Source organism: Malus sylvestris, chromosome 9 (genome assembly GCF_916048215.2).
Source record: "Malus sylvestris chromosome 9, drMalSylv7.2, whole genome shotgun sequence".
NCBI classification, from domain to species: Eukaryota; Viridiplantae; Streptophyta; class Magnoliopsida; order Rosales; family Rosaceae; genus Malus; species Malus sylvestris.
In genome coordinates this window covers 26582493-26604119 of record NC_062268.1, presented here as the reverse complement: position 1 = coordinate 26604119, position 21627 = coordinate 26582493, and the positions used below count along the sequence as shown (strand labels likewise).

General features: G+C 37.2%; 1 pseudogene; it reads right to left on the bottom strand.

Annotated features, from left to right (window-relative positions):
* Nucleotides 1-11166: 11166 nt before the first annotated feature.
* LOC126633913 (shikimate O-hydroxycinnamoyltransferase-like) lies at nucleotides 11167-17045 on the bottom strand (annotated as a pseudogene).
* Nucleotides 17046-21627: the final 4582 nt, after the last annotated feature.

Below are 21627 nucleotides of genomic sequence, written 5' to 3'. Positions count from 1 at the left end.
GGACCGAATGTGGCACTATTCATGAACTTTGTGTTGGTTGATTTTTAGGACAATCCAACCTCACAGTGAGCTTAGTAAGGTTCTAAGGAAGCTCGGGGACATTCGTTTGGAAGTTTTGGACGTCGAGATCACCACGTTCAAAGTTGGCCGGTTTTCGTGGGATTTCTCTGGTGAGATTTCATGATTTTTAGAGCCTTAAAGTAGTATAGCGTGAAACTACATGTTTAGGGCTTCATTTTGATATAAAATTCGAAGAAAACAGTTGAGAAACGAAGGAGAACAAGCAATTACAAAATTCACCGGAATTCGGCCACCGGAAAAACCAGTCCGACGAGCCCAGGGTAGGAGATGACACGCGCGGCGCGTGGCCTGCGCGTAACCGCGCGTCTGGCCGTGCCTTGGCTGGCGCGTGGCGGCGCGTGGGGCTTCCAAAAATTTTTCTAAAAATTCCTCGACGTTCGTGACGTCGAGTAGGTCGTTGTGGTATATTCATATACCCAAATTGAGCACCGTATGAGAAGTTACTTCGAATTGTTGGTTATGTGTTTTAATTAACGTTTTTATAGTTGTTTCGCATATAGGTGACACCTATCCCGAGGACGAGCGCATCCAGGGACGTCACGAGGGTTACGACCCATCGACTTACCAGTGAGTGGGCAGTTTTGTTTTCGTATTACCTATATACTACTGTTTTTCCCAGAAAATGCATTTATATGAAAATATGTTTTAAAATGCCATGCATGCAATTGATGAGATATTTGAATAGATAATTGATGCATATATATATGAATTGACGCTGTGGACGCACATGTGAGTTTTTACATTATTCATACGATTTATTTATGTGAATTGCATTGAAAGCTCATAACCTGCACCCTAGGTGTTAGTGCTTATATTATTCACCACACCGCACGCTTGCCTTGGATCCAAGTAGGTGAATGTCGTACAGACCATGTGAGGGTTCCGACATGCTAGTCATATAGATCGCTAGATGTGATTCCAACTAGTGGGTGACCTTAGTTATGCGCGCCGATGATTGATGAGAGAAGCACTAGAGCGTATTCTTACACCTTTCATCGTACAGACTACCTTACGTAGTTCCGAGTGACGTGCAGAGTTGGGCCGTATAGGTCACTGTGGTGACTCCGGCTGAGTGGGATATTGAGCTATAGAATCAGCCATACAGGACCACTGTAGGGTCTCCGGTTGATTTATTATTTCACCTGATTTATATTGATGCATTCATACTATATTTTGGCATGGCATGGCATATTCTTTCTGAAAAGCGTTGAAGGATTGGGATTTGAGCTTTTGGTGATATATCTATACGTTTATATACTATATTTCTAGGAAAGTATACAGGTTTTACGGTGAGGGGTTATAAATGTTTTAAATGAAATGTTTTGGAAAATCTTTGGTTTTACTGACCCACTCATCTTTGTTTTGCGCCCCTCCAGGTTCTAGTTAGCAGTTGGTGGCTCACGAGGTCTTTTTCGGCGTTCTGACAGGCGTTCTGCATGTAGGACTCACCTGCGGGTGTTGTACTTTTAATTATAGTCCTACTTGACTGCACTTGATACCTACGCTCTGAATTCGTGTGTTTTACTTTATAACTCACTCCTTTATGCTAGTAGGTTATTACTGCTAGTGGTTGTTTTAAATTCCTTCATATTTCTATTATATCTTGCTTTCGTGTCACACTTTTGGCTACGTCACGCTCACGTGACGGCCAACACGCCTTGATTCTAGGATCGGGGTGTGTCAGATTTAACTCTCAGTATGTTTTAATTCTTTTTTTTTTTAATATTTTTAACATATTCTAGCGGTTTTTAAGTTAATAGTGGCAGTTATAACCGACAGAAATTGACTATTATATTATTTTAAAATGTTATATTGATTAAAAATAAATAAATAAATAAACAAATGGTTTAAATATTTGTTTTTTCACTCACGGTCCCGTTACCTAATCTCTGAATGTTTTTTTTTTTGCGACTTTTTACACATGCTATCTCGGAGTATATACAAACATATTTGACTGTTGGATCGTTGAAACTAGTTTTGTATAATGCATATCCTATCAAATTGATAGATTTAACAAACACTTAAGAATTAATATTATACTTCCATTAAGTATAAAAAATTATCCACTAGTGTAAATATTTTAAATTGAAGATCAAATTTGTTCAATGCATTTTTATAGGGTCAAGGAGTGTAGCTGCAAAAAATCATCAAAATCGGAGTTAAAATAACCGTTAAATTATGATTTTTTTTTATAACCGTCGAAAACTTTTGTTCTGTTGCCTAATCTCTGAATGTTTGTTTTTTGTGATTTTTTAGGTATGCGATCTCGGAGTATATACAAACATATTTGACGGTTGGATGGTTGAAACTAGTTTCATAGAATGCATATCCTATCAAATTGATAGATTTAACAAACACTTAAGAGTTAATGTTATACTTCCATTAAGTATAAAAATTTATCCACTAGTGTAAATATTTTAAATTGAAGATTGAATTTTTTCAATACATTCTTATAGGGTCGAGCAGTGTAGCTATAAAAAATCATCAAAACCGGAGCTAAAATAACCGTGAAATTGTGATTTTTCATTTATAATCGTCGAAAACTTTTGTTCTGTTACCTAATCTCTGAGTGTTTGTTTTTTGTGATTTTTTAGGTATGCGATCTCGGAGTATATACAAACATATTTGACGGTTGGATCGTTGAAACTAGTTTCGTAGAATGCATATCCTATCAAATTGATAGATTTAACAAACACTTAAGAGTTAATGTTATACTTCCATTAAGTATAAAAAATTATCCACTAGTGTAAATATTTTAAATTGAAGATCGAATTTGTTCAATGCATTCTTATAGGGTCGAGGAGTGTAGCTGTAAAAAATCATCAAAATCGGAGCTAAAATAACCGTTAAATTATGATTTTTCGTTTATAACCGTCGAAAACTTTTGTTCTATTACCTAATCTCTGAATGTTTGTTTTTTGTGATTTTTTAGGTATGCAATCTCGGAGTATATACAAACATATTTGACGGTTGGATCGTTGAAACTAGTTTTGTAGAATGCATATCCTATCAAATTGATAGATTTAACAAACACTTAAGAGTTAATGTTATACTTCCATTAAGTATAAAAATTTATCCACTAGTGTAAATATTTTAAATTGAAGATTGAATTTTTTCAATACATTCTTATAGGGTCGAGCAGTGTAGCTGTAAAAAATCATCAAAACCGGAGCTAAAATAACCGTGAAATTGTGATTTTTCATTTATAATCGTCGAAAACTTTTGTTCTGTTACCTAATCTCTGAGTGTTTGTTTTTTGTGATTTTTTAGGTATGCGATCTCGGAGTATATACAAACATATTTGACGGTTGGATAGTTGAAACTAGTTTCGTAGAATGCATATCCTATCAAATTGATAGATTTAACAAACACTTAAGAGGGTTCCGACATGTCGTACAGACTAATAGAGGGTTCCGACATGTAGGTGCATGTCGTACAGACCAATAGAGGGTTCTGACATGTTGTACAGACCATGAGAGGTGGTTCTAACTTGTAGGTGACTTTAGATTATTATACAGTTGTTGATGAGAGAAGCACTAGAGCGTATTCTTACACCATTCTTGTCGTACAGACTACTTTAGGTAGTTCCGATTTATGTGCAGAGTGGTGCCGTACAGGTCACAGTGGTGACTCCGGTTGGATTGGATATTGAGCTATAGAATTAACCGTACATGACCAACTGCAAGGTCTCCGGTTGATTCCTTATTTCACCTGTTATGATGTTGCATCCTTATTATGTTTTGATGCATAACACGGCATATTTTCTTGAAAAGTGATAATGACGTGTGATTTGAGTTTTGAGATTATATATGGTTATATATATATACTATTTTCTGGGAAAGTATACAGGTTTTACAGTGAGGAGTTAGAAATGTTATTAATGAAATATTTTCGAAAAACTTTGTTTTACTGACCCACTCAACTTTGTTTTGTGCCCCTCTAGGTTCTAGATTGCAGAGTTTTGGTGGCCACGAGGAATCCAACGGTGTTCTGACAGAATTCACAAAAGTATGACTCACCATCGGGTGTTACATCTCAGTAATTGTATCTTTAAAGCTTCCGAACTGTGTAAATGGTTACGTCACTCTCATGTGACGGCCAACATGCCCTCCTTCGGGACGGGGTGTGTCATTTTTTTTTGAAATTTTCAGATCATCATCATAATTTAAAATTTCTAAGTTTCGGATATTTGTACATCAATCTTTGCGCTTCTGTATATGCAATTCAATAATATTTGGTAAATATTTTATGTAGAATTATTATACATTTTGTAGTATATCAGTGTGTGTGTATATATATATATTAGACAAAACAAAATAGTATGTATGTTTATAATCATGGCAAAATATAACAAAGAACATGGCAAAATATAAAAAACGTTTACAAGATACACACAATTAGTAAATAACAGCAAAATGTTCAATTTTTTTTTGGAATATTTTAATTGGATTATCCAAATTAACAATGAACATGACAAAAAAAAAAGTTCACAAGATGTAGTTAATAGTTGTCTATTAAACCAAACAATTATTTATTTTCGACGAAAAAAAACAATTATTTATTTAATTTTTAGAAACTTATTCTACTTAAATACATTTTTTTATTTATTTATTAAACCAAACAATTATTATTTTATTTTAAAATAGTAACAAAATTTTGGGGGGAATTTAAAATTTTGGGAGGGAATTTTGCCGCCATTTTTTGTACTGTCGGTTTTAACCGACAGTAATGAATTTTTTTTTATACCCACATTCGGCCCCCACTCCTTTCCTTCATTTTTCTGAAACCTAACTCTAACTCTTGGCACTCTCCCTCTCTCTAACCTCCGAGAAGGAACCCCCTAAAAAATCTCGGCATTCCTTTCAATTCTGACCAAATCAACCCTAAAAAATCTGAACCTCGAACCCTTGGGACATGGGGAATCAACCTGCAGCGTTGCATGTATCATCGATGCATCACCGTGAGCTTTGCCATTAACGCTGAGAGCTTCAGCTCTCTCGAACTCCATCTTAGGTATGAATTATTTTCCCCTCTTGATTGTGTGGGTTCTAATTCATCTGTGATGAGTATTATGTCGAAAATCTCTGGGGTTTAATCTCTGTTTTGAATCTGTGCATGCATGTCATCACAGCGACGAATTTCGGCGAATGTCGTTAAGTTCGAAGTTAGGTGGTGGTCTTTTTGGGAACCCACTCATCGTCTTCGTTTCGCTTTAAAGATTCGAGCTTGTTTCGGGTACGGAGCTGATGGCGGTAATGGCGCCGTGTTTGATTTTGGAAAGGACGGGTTGGCATCGATGCGGGTCAATCCTGGGCTCTCGGCGTACGCAGAGGATCCAGAATCGGCAGGCGGGTCGTTGAGGGAGCTCCTGGAGTTTGGGAAGGGGAGGGTTCCAAAAGATCTCTGGGCGGAAACGGAGATTAGGCTTATGGCTAGGGCGGGGCTCCAATTGCTTGATTTGGGTGTTCAGAATCAGATTCTGAATTCTTGTAGGAAGGTGCTTCGGGGTTCCGGGTTTGAGTTTCGTGACGAGTGGGCTTCGGTCATTACAGGTACTGTTAATTGTGAATTCACGGTGATTGTGGTATTAATTGCAATACAAATGAAGTGAACTTATCTCTTATATTTTATTAATTTCTTGTAAATTTTAGTGAAATTTTATGTTAATCTTGTGATAATATGCAAATGATGAAGCCTGGTTGGAATTCAATGTATCTGTTAGGTTTTTCTGAACTGAATTCGAGTTTGATCCTCTAGTTAAAAATTGGATGTGTTTTTTTGTTTCTGTGAATTTGTTAGGCACTTGTACTCAATTTGGCATGACTTTCCCCATCTGTTCAAATGCCCAATCAGTGTGGCTTTCCTCAGGTAATCTCTCGTGGTGCAATTCTCACCTGCAAGATTTGTTGTTGTATATAGATTCATAGAATTGAAATCAATATCCCATATTTTTTCCTTTATCTCCTTTTTTTGTGCATTCTTTCTTGTATATGTAAAGCAGGCAGATGAGCTTGAAAATATACTCACTAAAAAATTTCTTAGATTTTTGTCGATGAGAGCAGAAGCATTTCAGGTGTTGAGGAGAAAGCCAGTGCAGGTACTTTAATTCTTTCACGTAGTTCAAATTCAACTTTGTGATTTATATGGCTTGAAAAACTGAAGTAGTTGGAATTAACATTACTTGAGGAGTTGTTTTTCTATGGTAAAATGTAAATGGGAATTTTCATGGTTGTTTAGTCAATAGGACATCATATTTTGTAGTTGAAGTCCCAAATCATACTCTTCGCCATTTCATCAATCAGTGGTCGGAGATGGTCAACCAATTTGATCCTCATTGCTTTGTATTTTCAGGATGAACTGTAAGAAGTGAAGAATATGGTGTACCTTATTAGCTCAATCTGGTTTGCTCATTAGCTGCAGAATCTGGTTCAAGCATGTTGGGTCATTTCGAGCAGAAGAAGAATGCTCAACCAGAAGGAGAGGAGAAGGGATAATGCTGTTATGTCCTTTTTATATTTTTTTTATTATTAATCACCCTGCTGTCGATTTTAGCCGACAGAAAATGGTCTTATTTATCATTAATATATTCCCAGTTCTGTCGGTTTTTATATGTTTTGTCGGTTTTGGCCGACAGAACATGGTCTTTTTTATTATTAATATATTCCCTGTCGGTTATAACCGACACAAGTTCTGTCGGTTTTGTATATTTTCTGTCGGTTTTATTCGACAGAAAATGCTATTATTTATTCATTATTAATTTATTCTTTGTCGGTTATATCCGACACAATTTGTGACAGCCCGTCCCTAATTTTAAGAGTTTTTAAAGTTTTAAAAAAGGATTTTACAAAAATGCCCTTTGAGGCACGCACATTATTCGAGGTTAATCGTTGTGTCGTGCCATCTAAGAATTGTTTTCTTAACATATCCTCGTAGTACTCGTCGCTACGAACGTGTGGGCGCTGACGGTTCATGATTTGGAGTTATATCGAAAAAGTTATTAACGTTTGAAATTTGGGATTTTAAGGAATTATAATTTTAGTAAAATCCAGAATTTCTTTTATGAAAATGGACGGCCCAGATTTAATGAAGAATGAAATGCATGGCTTGGATGTAAGAGAAAGAAAATAAAAATAAAAAGATGAAAGAAGGTTTTGTGTGTGTGTGTACGTGAAAGGAAGAAGAAGAAGATGGAGGATTGGGCAAAGCTGCCCAATCGGAACAGGAGAGAGGGAGGAGTTGGGCCAACCAGAAAGAAGAGAAAGTGGAGGACCAATCAGAGGGAGAAGAAAGGAGGAAAGGAGAGAGGGCGAGAAGCGGAGGAGAGAAGGAAGGAAACGGGTTTTCCCCCAACCCGTTTACCCGCGCACCCACCTCCATTTTTCTGACGATTTTCACCGGATTTCTCACGAATTGGATCAAGGTACCACTCCCAATCAACACCTAGGCCTTCCCTCTTCATGTTTCAACCCAAAAATCATGAAATTTGATGGTGATTTGGTGAAAACCGCACCCGTGGGTGCCGCGACTTTTTGTTCAAATTGTTCAAATCTTGAAATGTTTTCTTTCAATTACTAACACCATTAGCATTCCCCTAGGACCTGGAACAAAGCCCAAGCATTGGTTGGGACGGCGGAATTGATTTGAAGGTCGAATTGAAAACACCCAATTCTAGGGTTCTTCACGGTTTTGGTGAAATTGGAGCTCTTCCAGGCCAAATTGGCCTTGGCCACAGGTATAAAGTTTGCTCTACTCATTGAGATCTTCAATTCTGTTTTTTTTTTTTGAGAATTTTTGGAAATAGTTGAATTTTCCGGCGAGCCGGGGCGGCCAACCGCCACCCGCGGCGGCCCGTGCGGCGGCGCGTGGCCAATGGCCGCCAATATCATTCTTGGCATATGTTTAAGGTTCTAGATTCAGTTTTGATAATTGATGGACGTAAATTGAATAATTGAACCTAAGTTCGTTACGATTCGTGGTTAGGTGAAAATGTGAATTGACGATCTGACCGTTGGATCGTCACCAAAATTTGATACGTTGTAATACGTAATATTTGAGGATTATAGGAACTTACGGATTGGGAATCCAATATACGGATCTTCCGAAATTGGAGTTGTAAATTCATAAAATAGAATGTTAATCGTCACTTGGTTTTGGAAATTGACGGAGATCTGACCGTTGGATGGTAATGAAATTTTAGGATGTTGTCCTAGAGGTATATTGTGGACCTCTGGAAGTTATGGATTTAAAATCTGAGTTGCAGATCTTCTGGATCGAACTGCGTAGTGATGTGTTTTATATAAGTTATATTCTATCGATATGATTTCTGAGGTTGGATTTGATTATTGTTCTAGGTGCCGATCATCATGACGCCTTGATGTGTTGTGCTAGGGAGTTGTTGGGTGAACTCCAGGTGAGTGGGCAATACTTTCTATTTATACCTATATACTATGCATTTTCCCAGAAATTGAGTTTTAGTGAAAGTATGTTTCTAAAATGCCATGCATGCATAATATGAATGATATGAGTTATATGAATTGATAATTGATGCATATATATATATATATATATATATATGTGAATTGGTGCTGTGGATGCACAGGTAAGTATCAGGTGAGTTTTATATTATTCATGTGAATCATTGATGATGTATATTATGTTGATAGCTCATAACCTGCAATCATGGTGTTAGTGCTTATATTATTTACCTCGCACCGCACGCTAACCTTGGATCCAAGTAGGTGCATGTCGTACAGACCATGAGAGGGTTTCCACATGTCGTACAGACCATGAGAGGGTTCCGACTGATAGGTGATCTTAGATTATGTGCACAGATGATTGATGAGAGAAGCACTAGAGCGTATTATTACACCATTCATGTCGTACAGACTACTTCAGGTAGTTCCGACTTATATGCAGTGTAGTGTCGCACAGGTCACCGAGGTGACTCCGGTTGGATTGGATGTTGAGCTATAGAATTAACCGTACATGACCAACTGTAGGGTCTCCGGTTAATTCACCATTTTATCTGTTACATTGATGCATCATTCATTCTGTTTTTGAAATTATAACATGGCATACTTTCTGGTTTTTGAGAAAAATTGATGATTTGAGATTTATGAAAAGTATTATGCTATTATGCTATTTTCTGGGAAAGTATACAGGTTTTACAGCGAGGGGTTATAAATGTTTTAAATGAAAAGTTTTCGAAAAACTTTGTTTTACTGACCCACTCAATTTTGTTTTGATCCCCTCCAGGTTCTAGATAGTAGAGCTTTGGTGGCCACGAGGAATCCAACGGTGTTCTGACAGAATTCACAAAAGTAGGACTCACCCTCGGGTGTTTCATCTTAGTAATTGTATTTTTAAAGCTTCCGAATTGTGTAAATGGTTACGTCACTCTCACGTGATGGCCAGCATGCTCTCCTTCGGGACGGGGTGTGTCACAATTTCTGTCGGAAAATTCATTTCCTGACGCTAGCAATTCTGTCGCTTATTATATCTGTCACTGCATCCATTTTCTATAGCATTTTGCTTAAAATCCGACAGTAATATACGTTTTTTGTCGATTTTTGAACCGCCAGTTATAGTTAATTTTGTAGTAGTGCCATTTAATAGACGATTCATGCCTTATGCAATTTCGCATATTTTCTTGTTTTTCTTTTGTATGAACGGAATAATATTAGAGAGCAAATTGAAAGGGTTGAATGATTCAACGTTGTGATTGGAAACACCAAATTTTTTGTGTTTAATTGCATAAACAATTTATTATTCGGTTTGTACTAACGCCATAAGGCATTTTGACATAGAACTTTGTTTGGACTACTTCAATTTAGTATGGTAAACTTAACTTGTTCAATTGGGTTGTACTAATGCAATAAGGCATTTTGATGTTGAACTTTGTTTCATGTCGAATTTTAATATAGTGATCATGAATTTTTTTCCAATTGCATTGAATTAATGCCATAATGCATTTTAGTTTGCAAATAACTAGGTTTTGAACTTTTGAGTTTGTTGAAAGTTGAATACTTGTATTAATGCCAATTTTTTAATGGGCCTACTAGTTAGGCTCAAATAAAAAATGAACTTGTTTGAAACCAAACTAAATCAACCTTAGGTCTAGGGCGTTACAAATGCCTAGGAAAGTCCACGTCGGTAGAAATGCTCTTAGAGGATCTCCAATGCAAAGACTCAAATTCTAGACTTATATTCTTATATTTGAGTCCCAAAAAGGTGGTGGATTAATTTACGTATTTTGGTTTTCATCTATGATATAAAGACTCACATCTTAAGACTCATACAAGCTTTAATTTTTAAGACTTGAGTCTGTGCATTGGAAGAGAAACATTGGACTCAAAATTCATAGAGTTTTAACAATTTAGTTATGTGCATTGGAAATGGTTAGACTCAAAACTCAAATCTCATTTTTGTTGGTTGAATAACATTTTTCTAGATAATATGAGCTTCACCTTAAACTAAATAGGCTTTTTAGCGAAAATATTCCCTGAGATTTGCATAACACATCACTTTGGTCCCTAAAATTTGAAATCAATGGAAGTGGTCCCTGAGATTGTCCACCATCAATCATATTGGTCATTCCATGCAAAATTATGTTAAATAAGAATCAAAATGACAAATATACCCTCAATTTAATAAATAATGGGTCATAATTTGACAAAAATTAAGGGTATTTTGGTCATTCTATTGATTTAAAATCTCAGGGACCAAAATGAGGACCAAAGTGAGGAGTTATCCAAAATTTGAATTTCAACTTTTCATGAGACTTATATATGAGTTTTAAGTCTATGGTGTATTAAAGAACCTTAACCTCATATTTAGAATAATATTTTTCTTAGGTTTCACGTAAAAATGTGGGAAAAGATAAACATTGAGAATGACAACAAGCTACAGCCAGTGGTGTGGAGCAGAAGTCCACATGCACAATCAACACAGCATAGAAAACTGTCGCTTTTTTATTTAATTAAAGGGGAAGAAAAGGGGATTTAAGCCTTGAACATGCAGCTTAAGGATGACCTTAGGCCGCCAGCAGTGCATGGCGGGAATTCAATCTTTAGCGTTTCATTTGCTTCATATGTCATACAACATCTTGGGCAACGAATTCATGTGCTCAGATTGCAGGGAAATAACCAGCGACAAACTCTGATCATTTCTTGCACTTGGTAGTATGAAAAAAATTCCGTCAACTGGCATTGCACAAGGTCCCATGTAAATTGGTAAAATCAGCATCGTGAATCGGCAGCATAATCCAACTGTTTATCCAAAGAATCGGGCACCGCATAGACGAAACTCCAGTGTCAAGTTCGCAAGGACGAGGATGATTAAGCTCAAGGTAGATGAGAAATGATCTTAGATAATAGTTGTCCGCGCGCGCCAAAGCATCATGAATACGGCTTGCAGCATACCATGTCGGTTTGGATTGGAGATACGCTGCTGCAGCAGTTGGTGTGGTTCTGAAAACAGCATCGCCAAAGTAAGGAGGTGGGACCGGGGGTTGCAATCTAGGCCTTCGAATTTCCATCAGTTGCAATAAGAAGTTTGGTATCTTTGTTAGTGTAATTTGATTTGTTTGAGTTATTCGATATGAAGATAGAAAGAAGATTTAGAGATGCAGGGGAATGAATGTTCTCTCTTTTCTCTGTAGAAGTTGCAGAGATGGATATATTTTTCTTAAAGAAGGAAAATGAGCACACACACGTGCATTACAAGACATGTTTTTTTTTGCCTTAGCTGGATCCACATACTCACATTTGATCTCAGCCACACATCTAACTAAATCATATGATCACTACACTTAGCTATTTTAACCTTACAACTTTTAATCTCACACTTGGCATATATGCTCAAGTGAATTCACAAAGTAAACTCATCTTATTTCACTAATACTAATCAACTATAGACTTATAATTCAACACTCCCCTTTAAGTCTTGAGCTGATTTCACTCCGAGCATACTCCTGAGATAGTTGAAACGATCCTTGGCCAAAGGTTTTGTGAAGATATCTGCTAGCTGCTCTTCAGTGGGACAATATACCAGGTCAATGATTCCTTCCTGCAGTGCATCCTTAATAAAGTGGTACCTTCTGTTTATATGTTTAGTCTTCTGGTGAAACACAAAATTTTTGGTGATTGCAATTGCCGAGGTGTTGTCACACTGTAAAGAAGTTGCTTTAGTTTGAAGCTCTCCAAAATCTTCCAATACAAACCTGAGCCAGATTGTTTGTGCAGTGGCATCGGATGCACTTATGTACTCTGCTTCTGCAGTAGATAATGCCATGAAATTTTGCTTAACTGAAGCCCAAGAAAAAACGCCACTTCCCAAAGAAAATGCATATCCATATGTACTTTTGCTGTCATCTAGTGATCCACCCCAGTCACTATCACAATAGCCAATCAATATTGCCTTTTTGCCTTTTGTGTATTCCAAACCATAGTCAAGAGTCCCTTTAATGTATCTGAGCACACGTTTGGTAGTTCCAAAATGCTTGCTAGTAGGAACATGCATAAATCTAGCAAGTAGACTAGATGCATACATTATGTCCGGCCTAGTAGCTGTGAGATATAGAAGACTCCCCACAATGCTTTTGTATAGTTCTTCACTTACTGCTCCACTTTCATCATCTTTGGTTAACTTCTTAGTTGCCACAAGTGGTATGATCACATATTTGCACTCATTTAGACCGAACTTGTTTAGTAAAGAACTTGCATATTTCTTCTGGTGAATGAAAATGCTAAAATTAGTCTGAATTATCCCCATTCCAAGAAAATGATGGAGAATACCCAAATCTGTCATTTCATATTTTCTTTTCATGTCTTCTTTGAATTCTTCAAGCATCTGTCTATTACTACCAGTATAGACTATGTCATCCACGTAGATAGAAACAATTAGAATGTCTTGCCCGCTTGCTTTGGTGTACAGTGTTGGTTCACTCAAACTTTTCTCAAAACCACACTGAGAGACGTATGTATCAATTTCTCCATACCAGGCACTTGGAGCTTGTTTTAACCCGTACAGAGCTTTATGCAGTTTGTAGACTTTATTTTCCTTTCCCTTGACTACATATCCTTCGGGCTGATCTGCATAAACTTCTTCTTCCAATACACCATTCAGAAAAGCTGATTTTACATCAAGCTGATATAATTTCCAGCTCTTATGTGCTGTCAAGGCTACAAGAGTCCTGATAGTATCCAATCTCACCACCGGAGCATAAGTTTCATTGTAGTCTAGTCCTGGCTTTTGAGCATAATCCTTTGAAACTAGTCTGGCTTTATTTTTTAAAACTGATCCATCAAGATTCAACTTGGTTTTATAGACCCATTTAACTCCAATAACAGGCTTTTTGGTTGGTCTATCCACAAGCTTCCAGGTGCCATTCTTCTCAATCATAGCTAATTCATCTTCCATTGCCTTTAACCATGATTTATCTTGAGCTGCATCTGCATATCTTTCTGGTTCCAGAATGCATGAGTTGCATTGGGCAAGAACATCATTCAAATTTCTCCATTTTAGAGGTGAGTGATCATAAGTCTCTGAAATCTTTGCAGATTCAGGGGTACAGATTTCTTGTTCTTATGTATAAGAGGGAGAACTAGAACTGAGGAAGCTTTCTTCAGTTTCACTCAACTCATATGAATTCACACCAACTACATTTTCAGGTTGATCCTGAATGTAGGTTGCAACAACTGAATTTTGTGAATTTTCTTTCCAATTCCAAGTCATAGATTCATCAAAAACTACATCTCTTGACAAGATTAGATTCTTAGTGCGTGGATCAAATATTATGTATCCTTTCTCACATGTAGCATATCCCACAAACACACCTTTGACACTCTTAGCATTTAGCTTCTGTCTTGTCTTAGTAGGCACATGTACATAGCACAGGGAACCAAAAATCTTGAGATGTGCTATACCTGGTTTTCTACCACTATAGGCTTCAAAAAGAGTTGTATTTCCAAGTGCCTTTGTAGGACACCTATTTAGAATATACACAGCTGTGTGTACAGCTTCGGCCCAAAGAAAGTATGGCATATCTCTATCATGAAGCATAGCTTTTGCCATTTCAACCGCAGTTCGGTTTTTTCTTTCCACTACTCCATTCTGTTGAGGAGTATAAGCCATTGTAAGTTGTCTTTGAATGCCTTCAGTATCACAAAACTTAGTGAACTCAGATGATAATAATTCTCCACCTCTGTCGCTCCTTAGGCATTTAAGTTTGAAACCACTCTGCAACTCCACCATTGACTTAAACTTTTTGAAGTAATTGAATGCATCAGATTTGTATCTGAGGAAATACACCCAAATCATCCTTGTACAGTCATCAATGAATAGCATGAAATACTTGTTTTCAGCCAAGGATGCATTATGCATAGGACCACACAGATCAACATGAATAAGTTCCAGAGGACAGTTTGCTCTCCTGGCTTGTTCTTTTGGAAACCAGTCTCTATGTTGTTTTCAAAATTGACATCCTTGACATACATCTTTGATTGCTTCTAGATATAGAAGACCATGTACCGTATTCTTCTCATTGAGTTGCTGAAGCCCCCCGAAATTCAAGTGACCTAGTCTTCTGTGCCAAATCTGAGTAGAGTACTCTATGCTAGCCTTCAGAACCAACTGATTATTTTGCAACAGAGAAAGAGGGTAGCATCTATTTTCCTTCTTCTTAACCTTGATGACAAAATTGTTAAGTGAAGGTCCATCAAATATACTACACAAGCCTCCTCCAAACACTAGATAATATCCATGTTCATCCATTTGTCCAACACTCAGTAAGTTCTCTTTTAACCCTGGCAGATGCATGACTTCTTTGATATACTGTTTACCTCTTTTAGTGTCTATCTGCAATGAACCCATTCCAGCAACATTCACTAACACACCAGTAGGCATTTGCACTTTTCCAGCAACATTTGTTTTTATGTCAACAAGAAGATCAGCATTCCTTGTTATGTCGTTCCTACAACCACTGTCAACATACCAATTTCCATTGACATTTGTCTCTGAGATTGCACTATTAGCATAGAACAAATTCCTTATCACTTCCACATGATTTGCAGAGTTTGCCTTTTGCACATTCTTCCCTACAGTGCATTCTCTAGCCCAATAACCAAACTTATCGCATGTATAACATTTGGGCTTCCCCTTATATCTACATACTCCAAAATGGAACTTAGAACACACTCTACACTGTGGTTTGATACTCTCTTGATCCATTGACAATGACTGATATGAATTTGATGCAGGACTATTGAAAGGTTTCTGTTGGAATCGAGGTTTTGATCCAATTTCTTTCCCTTAGAGTTCCAATTCTTCTGGAATTTTGATGAACCAGATTGAACTCCACTTCTATTTTGCCCTTTGAGACTCACTAAGAATGATGCAAATGCCTTCTCAATGGTATCAACATTATGCAAATCAAACCGTTGTTCTTGACTCTTCAAGATTGCAACAACTTCCTGCAATTCTACAGTCTCTAGGCACTTTGTATTTTCTATAACCAAACAGATCGAATCATAAGGTTTACTTAGACTAATCATAATTTTCTGCACAAGTGTCTCATTAGACAGAGATTCACCAAATGTTCTCATCTGATTAATTAAATCATTCAGCCTTGTGAGATAACTAGATAGGGATTCATCATCTCGCATTCTAGCGTACTCAAATTCTCTTCTAAGATTTTGAAGTTTTATAGATCAGACCTGATCACCACCATGGTATTCACCATACAGTAGATCCCATGCCATCTTGGCTGAGTCGGCGTTGGCAATCCGCGGAAAGATCTAATCAGAAACAACATTTTGTATAATACCCAGAGCCTTTGCATCCCTCATGAGCACAACAACTATTTCTTTATCACCGTCGTCTTCCGATGACCTTTCAGCTTCCTTCTTCTTCTTCTTTGAATCGGGTGTTGGCAATCCCTTTTCTACCAGATTCCATAACCCAATAGATTTGAAAATTGTTACCATTTTAATTCTCCAGAACTCGTAGTTCTCGCCGGAGAAGATTGGAGTTCTCACCTCCGAGCCTCCAGATCCAGACATCTTGCAAACCTTTTGTAAGCTTCGATTGAGCTCAATGACCTCACAGATTTACGCCCAGATTTTTAAATGACGCAACCTGGCTCTGAGGCCATGTTAGTGTAATTTGATTTGTTTGAGTTATTCGATATGAAGATCGAAAGAAGATTGAGAGATGCAGGGGAATGAATGTTCTCTCTTTTCTCTGTAGAAGTTGCAGAGATGGATATATTTTTCTTAAAGAAGGAAATTGAGCACACACGCGTGCATTACAAGGCATGTTTTGTTTTGCCTTAGCTGGATCCACATACTCACATTTGATCTCAGCCACACATCTAACTAAATCATAGGATCACTACACTTAGCTATTTTAACCTTACAACTTTTAATCTCACACTTGGCAGATATGCTCAAGTGAATTCACAAAGTAAACTCATCTTATTTCACTAATACTAATCAGCTATAGACTTATAATTCAACAATCTTGTCCATTGTGAAGTTGATGCGCCTTGCATGCATATCTCCAAATATGATCTGCCAACATCTCAAATATGCTATACTTGACTGTATTCCCGCCATCTACAGTAGACTTGGCCTTGAAAATGTTGAGCTGCTCCCCCGTAAATCTGAAAATGGAGGTCGTAGTATCAGTTATGCTTTGCGGATGGGGGTTTTCATTTGGGGTGAAGATTGATATTCAAGGTGGGCGAATGCAGGCTGAGGTGGGTCTCGGGCACGAAATAATTATTTGTCTATGAATGGTTGAGTTGTAAGAGCCGGACGACGAGCCATATCACACCATGTATTTATAAGGAAGATACCAGAAACTCCATCTGCCATAAGGTGATCTATGCCAACACCAAGCGACACTCTGCTCCATTTGAAGTATGTGACCTGAATGCATATCAAGAGACTCAATTTCAGAACCATATCGTTGCAGAAGATATTAGGTCAAACACAAATTCATAGTGTTAATCAGTCGCACATTAAGAATTTCAACTTCGGGTGATCCTAGTATAAAAGAATCGATTTTCTAGACGGAAATACCGTGCACAATTGTTTTCTCTATTTTTTACGTGAAACATTTCGTCAAAAACTTTGCCTGTATGTAGACGGCCTTGTTTTGTTTTTAAGAGATTAAAAACCTTGCTAAAATATTTAACGTCAATTTTTCTTGACAACTCGTAAATTGAAAAGGTTTTTCTTAAGAATAGTAAATTATATGGTGAAGAGATACTAGTAATCTAAGAGGTTAAAAAATGAGTAATGCTAGGAGATTAAATTTGTAAACAGAATTTTGTAAACTAAATGAAATGGAAGTTGATGATTAGATTATTACTTAACTGTTAATAAACATGCTCATTTCTTATTAGCGACACATCATTTAATTTGTAAATTTTGTCGATAAGTTTAATCTCTCTAGCATTATATTTAATATTCAATATTTTGCAGGGGACAAAAATAGAGCCAAAAGGCAAAGCGGGGATAGAAAACAATGTTTTGAGAGAAGATGATGGGTCCAACTATAATAAAAAAGGGGATGGAAGAAGGGCAAGGATTGTCTGCCTTCCCACTTCCGGTGCCCTCCCACTTCCAGTGCCTTCCTGTTTGTGTGGTCACGGTTAAACCACGTCAACATTTTATATTACTATTCATTTTGTCTTATTGTCTCTATAAAAAACAATATAAAATGTTGACATGGCTTAACCGTGACCACACAAAACTGGAGGGCACGAGAGGGCACCGGAAGTGGGAGGGCAGACAATCCTTGTCCATGGAAGAGGGAAAGGGAAAAATAGTGAGAGATTTTTCAATGTGACTAGTACACGGGGTAGTACATCACGTGTCACTGTACAAATAGTGAGATATGTGTGCTAAAAAGTTAATAACTTAAAAAATAAAATTTCCCACCATTCCTATTAAAACACGTGGTGTACCACTTGTGTTCCCGTTACAACTAAAAATTTCTCCAAAATAGCTACGTTTTAGAAAAAGACAAAAGTAGGGTATACAATCCACCTTCTTCATTTTGGCTTTCTGCAACTACAAAATCGAACTTCGACGGATTAAACCTAGCCAACGGTGGCTCTTATACCTACTAGGATACTAACTATTATCTTTCACAATGATATTTATCCCATCCAGTACTTCATAAAGCTTATTCTAGAGTTTAGGGTGGTCCTCCAAGGTACTTCACAAGCGTTTTTCCTGAACTCCGAAGGGTCTTGAGACCACTCTGGTCCCTATATAGATTGCCCTTGGTATTAATTACGTGTGTAGAATTGCAATCTTATGCTAGTTTTCCATTACAAAATGTGAATAAATATATGGACAATACTTGCATCCAATATCAAACCCTTCTGAATAATAGATCTTTATCGTACAAATTTCAAAATTAGAACAGTTCCATTTCATAATCTTCACTTAATGATCATTCCTACGAAAAATCATTAGAATAGGAGATCATTTAGTAATCCAAATATATAGAACAAATTGACGATTTAATTAGCATGTAACATATTCATGATTAACCGTTGGTTTATTTGATACATTCCGATGTAGACTAAACAGAGCAGTGATGCTACCATCACCATGTTCCGGATTTGTGGGCGAAGTCATGTTTGTTCCGTAAGATACGAAAACCTAATCCAGCAAGGAATCAACAGGTTTTTTATAATCTTGGAGTCCTTACAATCGAAGGATTGGCATGCGCTGCAAGTAATCACACTCATAAGAAGATGCAGTATCTACTTCCTAGATATCCTTTGGGATTCTCCCGATTTAATGACGATTCTACTATTCTAAATGGTCATCTCCTTAATTGGTATAAATACTCTTATAGGAGTTCACCTTTGGTAACGCAATCACATCACACTGATTCTTTTGCCCACTTCTTAAGTCTTAATATCGTTTACTAACTTGACCGTCGAGAGAGTCTTTGATTGGTACACACACCTCTCCCTCCCTCATCCCCCCAACGTCTAACCAAATGTTTGACGATGGCCTGCACAACACAGGACCCTGCCCACAACACCACACAGGTTGAGGACAACCCTGCCCTTGACACCACCACTACTCTAGGGGCAAGTAATCAAACCCTTGATGTTGCAAAACACCCTAGAGAGTGGCCAGGCTCCATCTGTAAGGCCATTTCCTACCATGGAACAGGTATTTCGTTTCATGATTTCAAGTTCATGCCAAACTGCTAATTATATGTTTAAACATGCAATAAAGCATGAACCTGATTATAATATTTTCCTCTTTCTTAAGTGATTTTTTTATGTTTCTTATATATTGTTTTATTTTTTGCAAATTTGCGTAACCTTCATGATAAAAAAAATCACCATGATGCACCCCTTTAATATAATTTTATCCATATTAAATCGAAAACAGTTATTTATGATTTTCTATGGTAAACATGTGTATATCATATGGAGAATATAAATGATGCCTCAATCTCCATTGCCACAAAATCCCAGCAACTTTGTTGTTAGTAGGCTTCCAGAAGTAAGCCCAACCTGACACTCAAAAGTGTGTCCCTGACTCCCTATGCATTCCAGTTGAATACAAAACTTGCACTATCTCTGAAACCCTAAAAAACCTTAGCACCATTAATTTTCACTTTTGTCCCTGAGGATTGGTTAACAAGGTGAGCAAAGCTCCCAATCTTTCCACTACAAAAAATATGGGCGGTGTGCACTATAAGTTATTTGTGTCCTATGAGGTCAAAGGGCACCAACATATGTGCCCATAGAGCAATAGCAACAATGCAACAACTAAACTATCATATGTGCGCTCTATAGGCGTGCCCTTTGATTAGAGAGCACGATATTGCTATTTGTGCTCAAAGAATTGAGTACATATAAGGGTTTTTTTGCCCCAGTTCTGACACCTGTGTCAGATGACATTTCAAATTCATATTAGCACAATTTTTGTAATTGTGCCCTATCAGTTAAATATTAAAAAAAAATAATAATAACAAAAAGAAAAAAAATAACAAAATTGAAACACCCTAAAACTTGAAACAAACTTTTGAAAACACTAGATCGCAATAGGAAAATATTGATCATAGTTTCTTAATATTAAAAATTTAGAATAGGAAAATATTGTTCACAAGTTTATGTCGTTGCTTCCAACTATGAAAAAAAAAATCAGGCACTTTTCCAGTTAAGTTATTACTGTTAATCCTGCATAAATGCAATTAAGGAATACAATAAATCGAAGATTTCTAACAGATTTACAGTAAGAAAGAAAAAGGGTTCAAACACTTACAATTTTATTAACTCAGTCAAACTAGTGAGAGCCCCAGGCAATTCTCCCATGTGATTGTTTGCATTCAAAATGCTGCAGATACCAATGCTAATTTATCGACTGATACTTGCTTATTCAAGTTGTTGATGCACAAAATCAATGAGGACTTCGGTACAATAGAAAGTGTTAAGTTTGTGACCTTCGCTAGATTGCTCCGGTCACTAGTGTGGATAAGTATGTAAATGGATAGAGATAGGGAAGCAAACACAAGATGTACGTGGTTCACCCAGATTGGCTACGTCCATGGAGTAGAGGAGTTCTCATTAATTTTGAAGGGTTTACACAAGTACGTAGGTTCAAGCTCTCCTTTAGTGAGTACTAGTGAATGATTTAGTACAAATGACATTAGGAAATGTTGTGAGAGAATGATCTCTATTTATAGAAGAAAGTTTCTAGTTTCATTCTGACATTGACACGTGTCGTGTTGTGATTGGCTATTGATGTTGACACGTGTTGTGCTATGATTGGCTTCTAATGTCGACACATGTCACGCGGTGATTGGCCTCTTGGTTGGAGGGAAACTCTTCTGGGTCTTTGACGATATAACGTTAACCGGTGCTCAGTACTTTCGGGATTGGTCAAGTATGGTACCAACAGTGCTCCCCTAAGTTCCCGAGTGAAGAAAGCTCCTCGATTGGGGACTTACAAGATCCAAGTCATTGAGTAATCGCGAAACTTCTAAGTACCGAAGTGTGGTATCATTTTCACTTGCCTTATCTGTCTCATATGTAGATGTGACATCTTCTCTGGAAGTACTTTTCCTCCATCCAGGGGTGGTATCTTTAATCGATGAAGATGCACAAGGTAATGTATCAATTTCACTTGAAGCTTACTTATAGTTTCGGGCTTGGTCAAGTGCGATACAAACCCTATAGTAAGAGTCCCCCAAGTCGCCAAGCTACGAGATTTACCAAAGGAGGTAACAGACAAGGTAAGTAATCAGACTTCCAAGCAATCAACCTGGATTGGAGGTTCGACTTCAGCTTCTGGTTGATTGTTTTCCTTTTTCTTGTGTCGTAAACAGCAACAAGGATAAGGATAAGCAAATGGAGAAGAGATGATATGAGATATTTTTGCTTTTGAAGAAGTAACTTTACACAGGCTTATTCTTGAATTGGGTTTGAGGGTTTTCTGGTTTCCTCAAAAGTATAAGGCCGACTCAAAAATTTGAGGGTCAAAACAAGTCCATCAAATCTAGAGT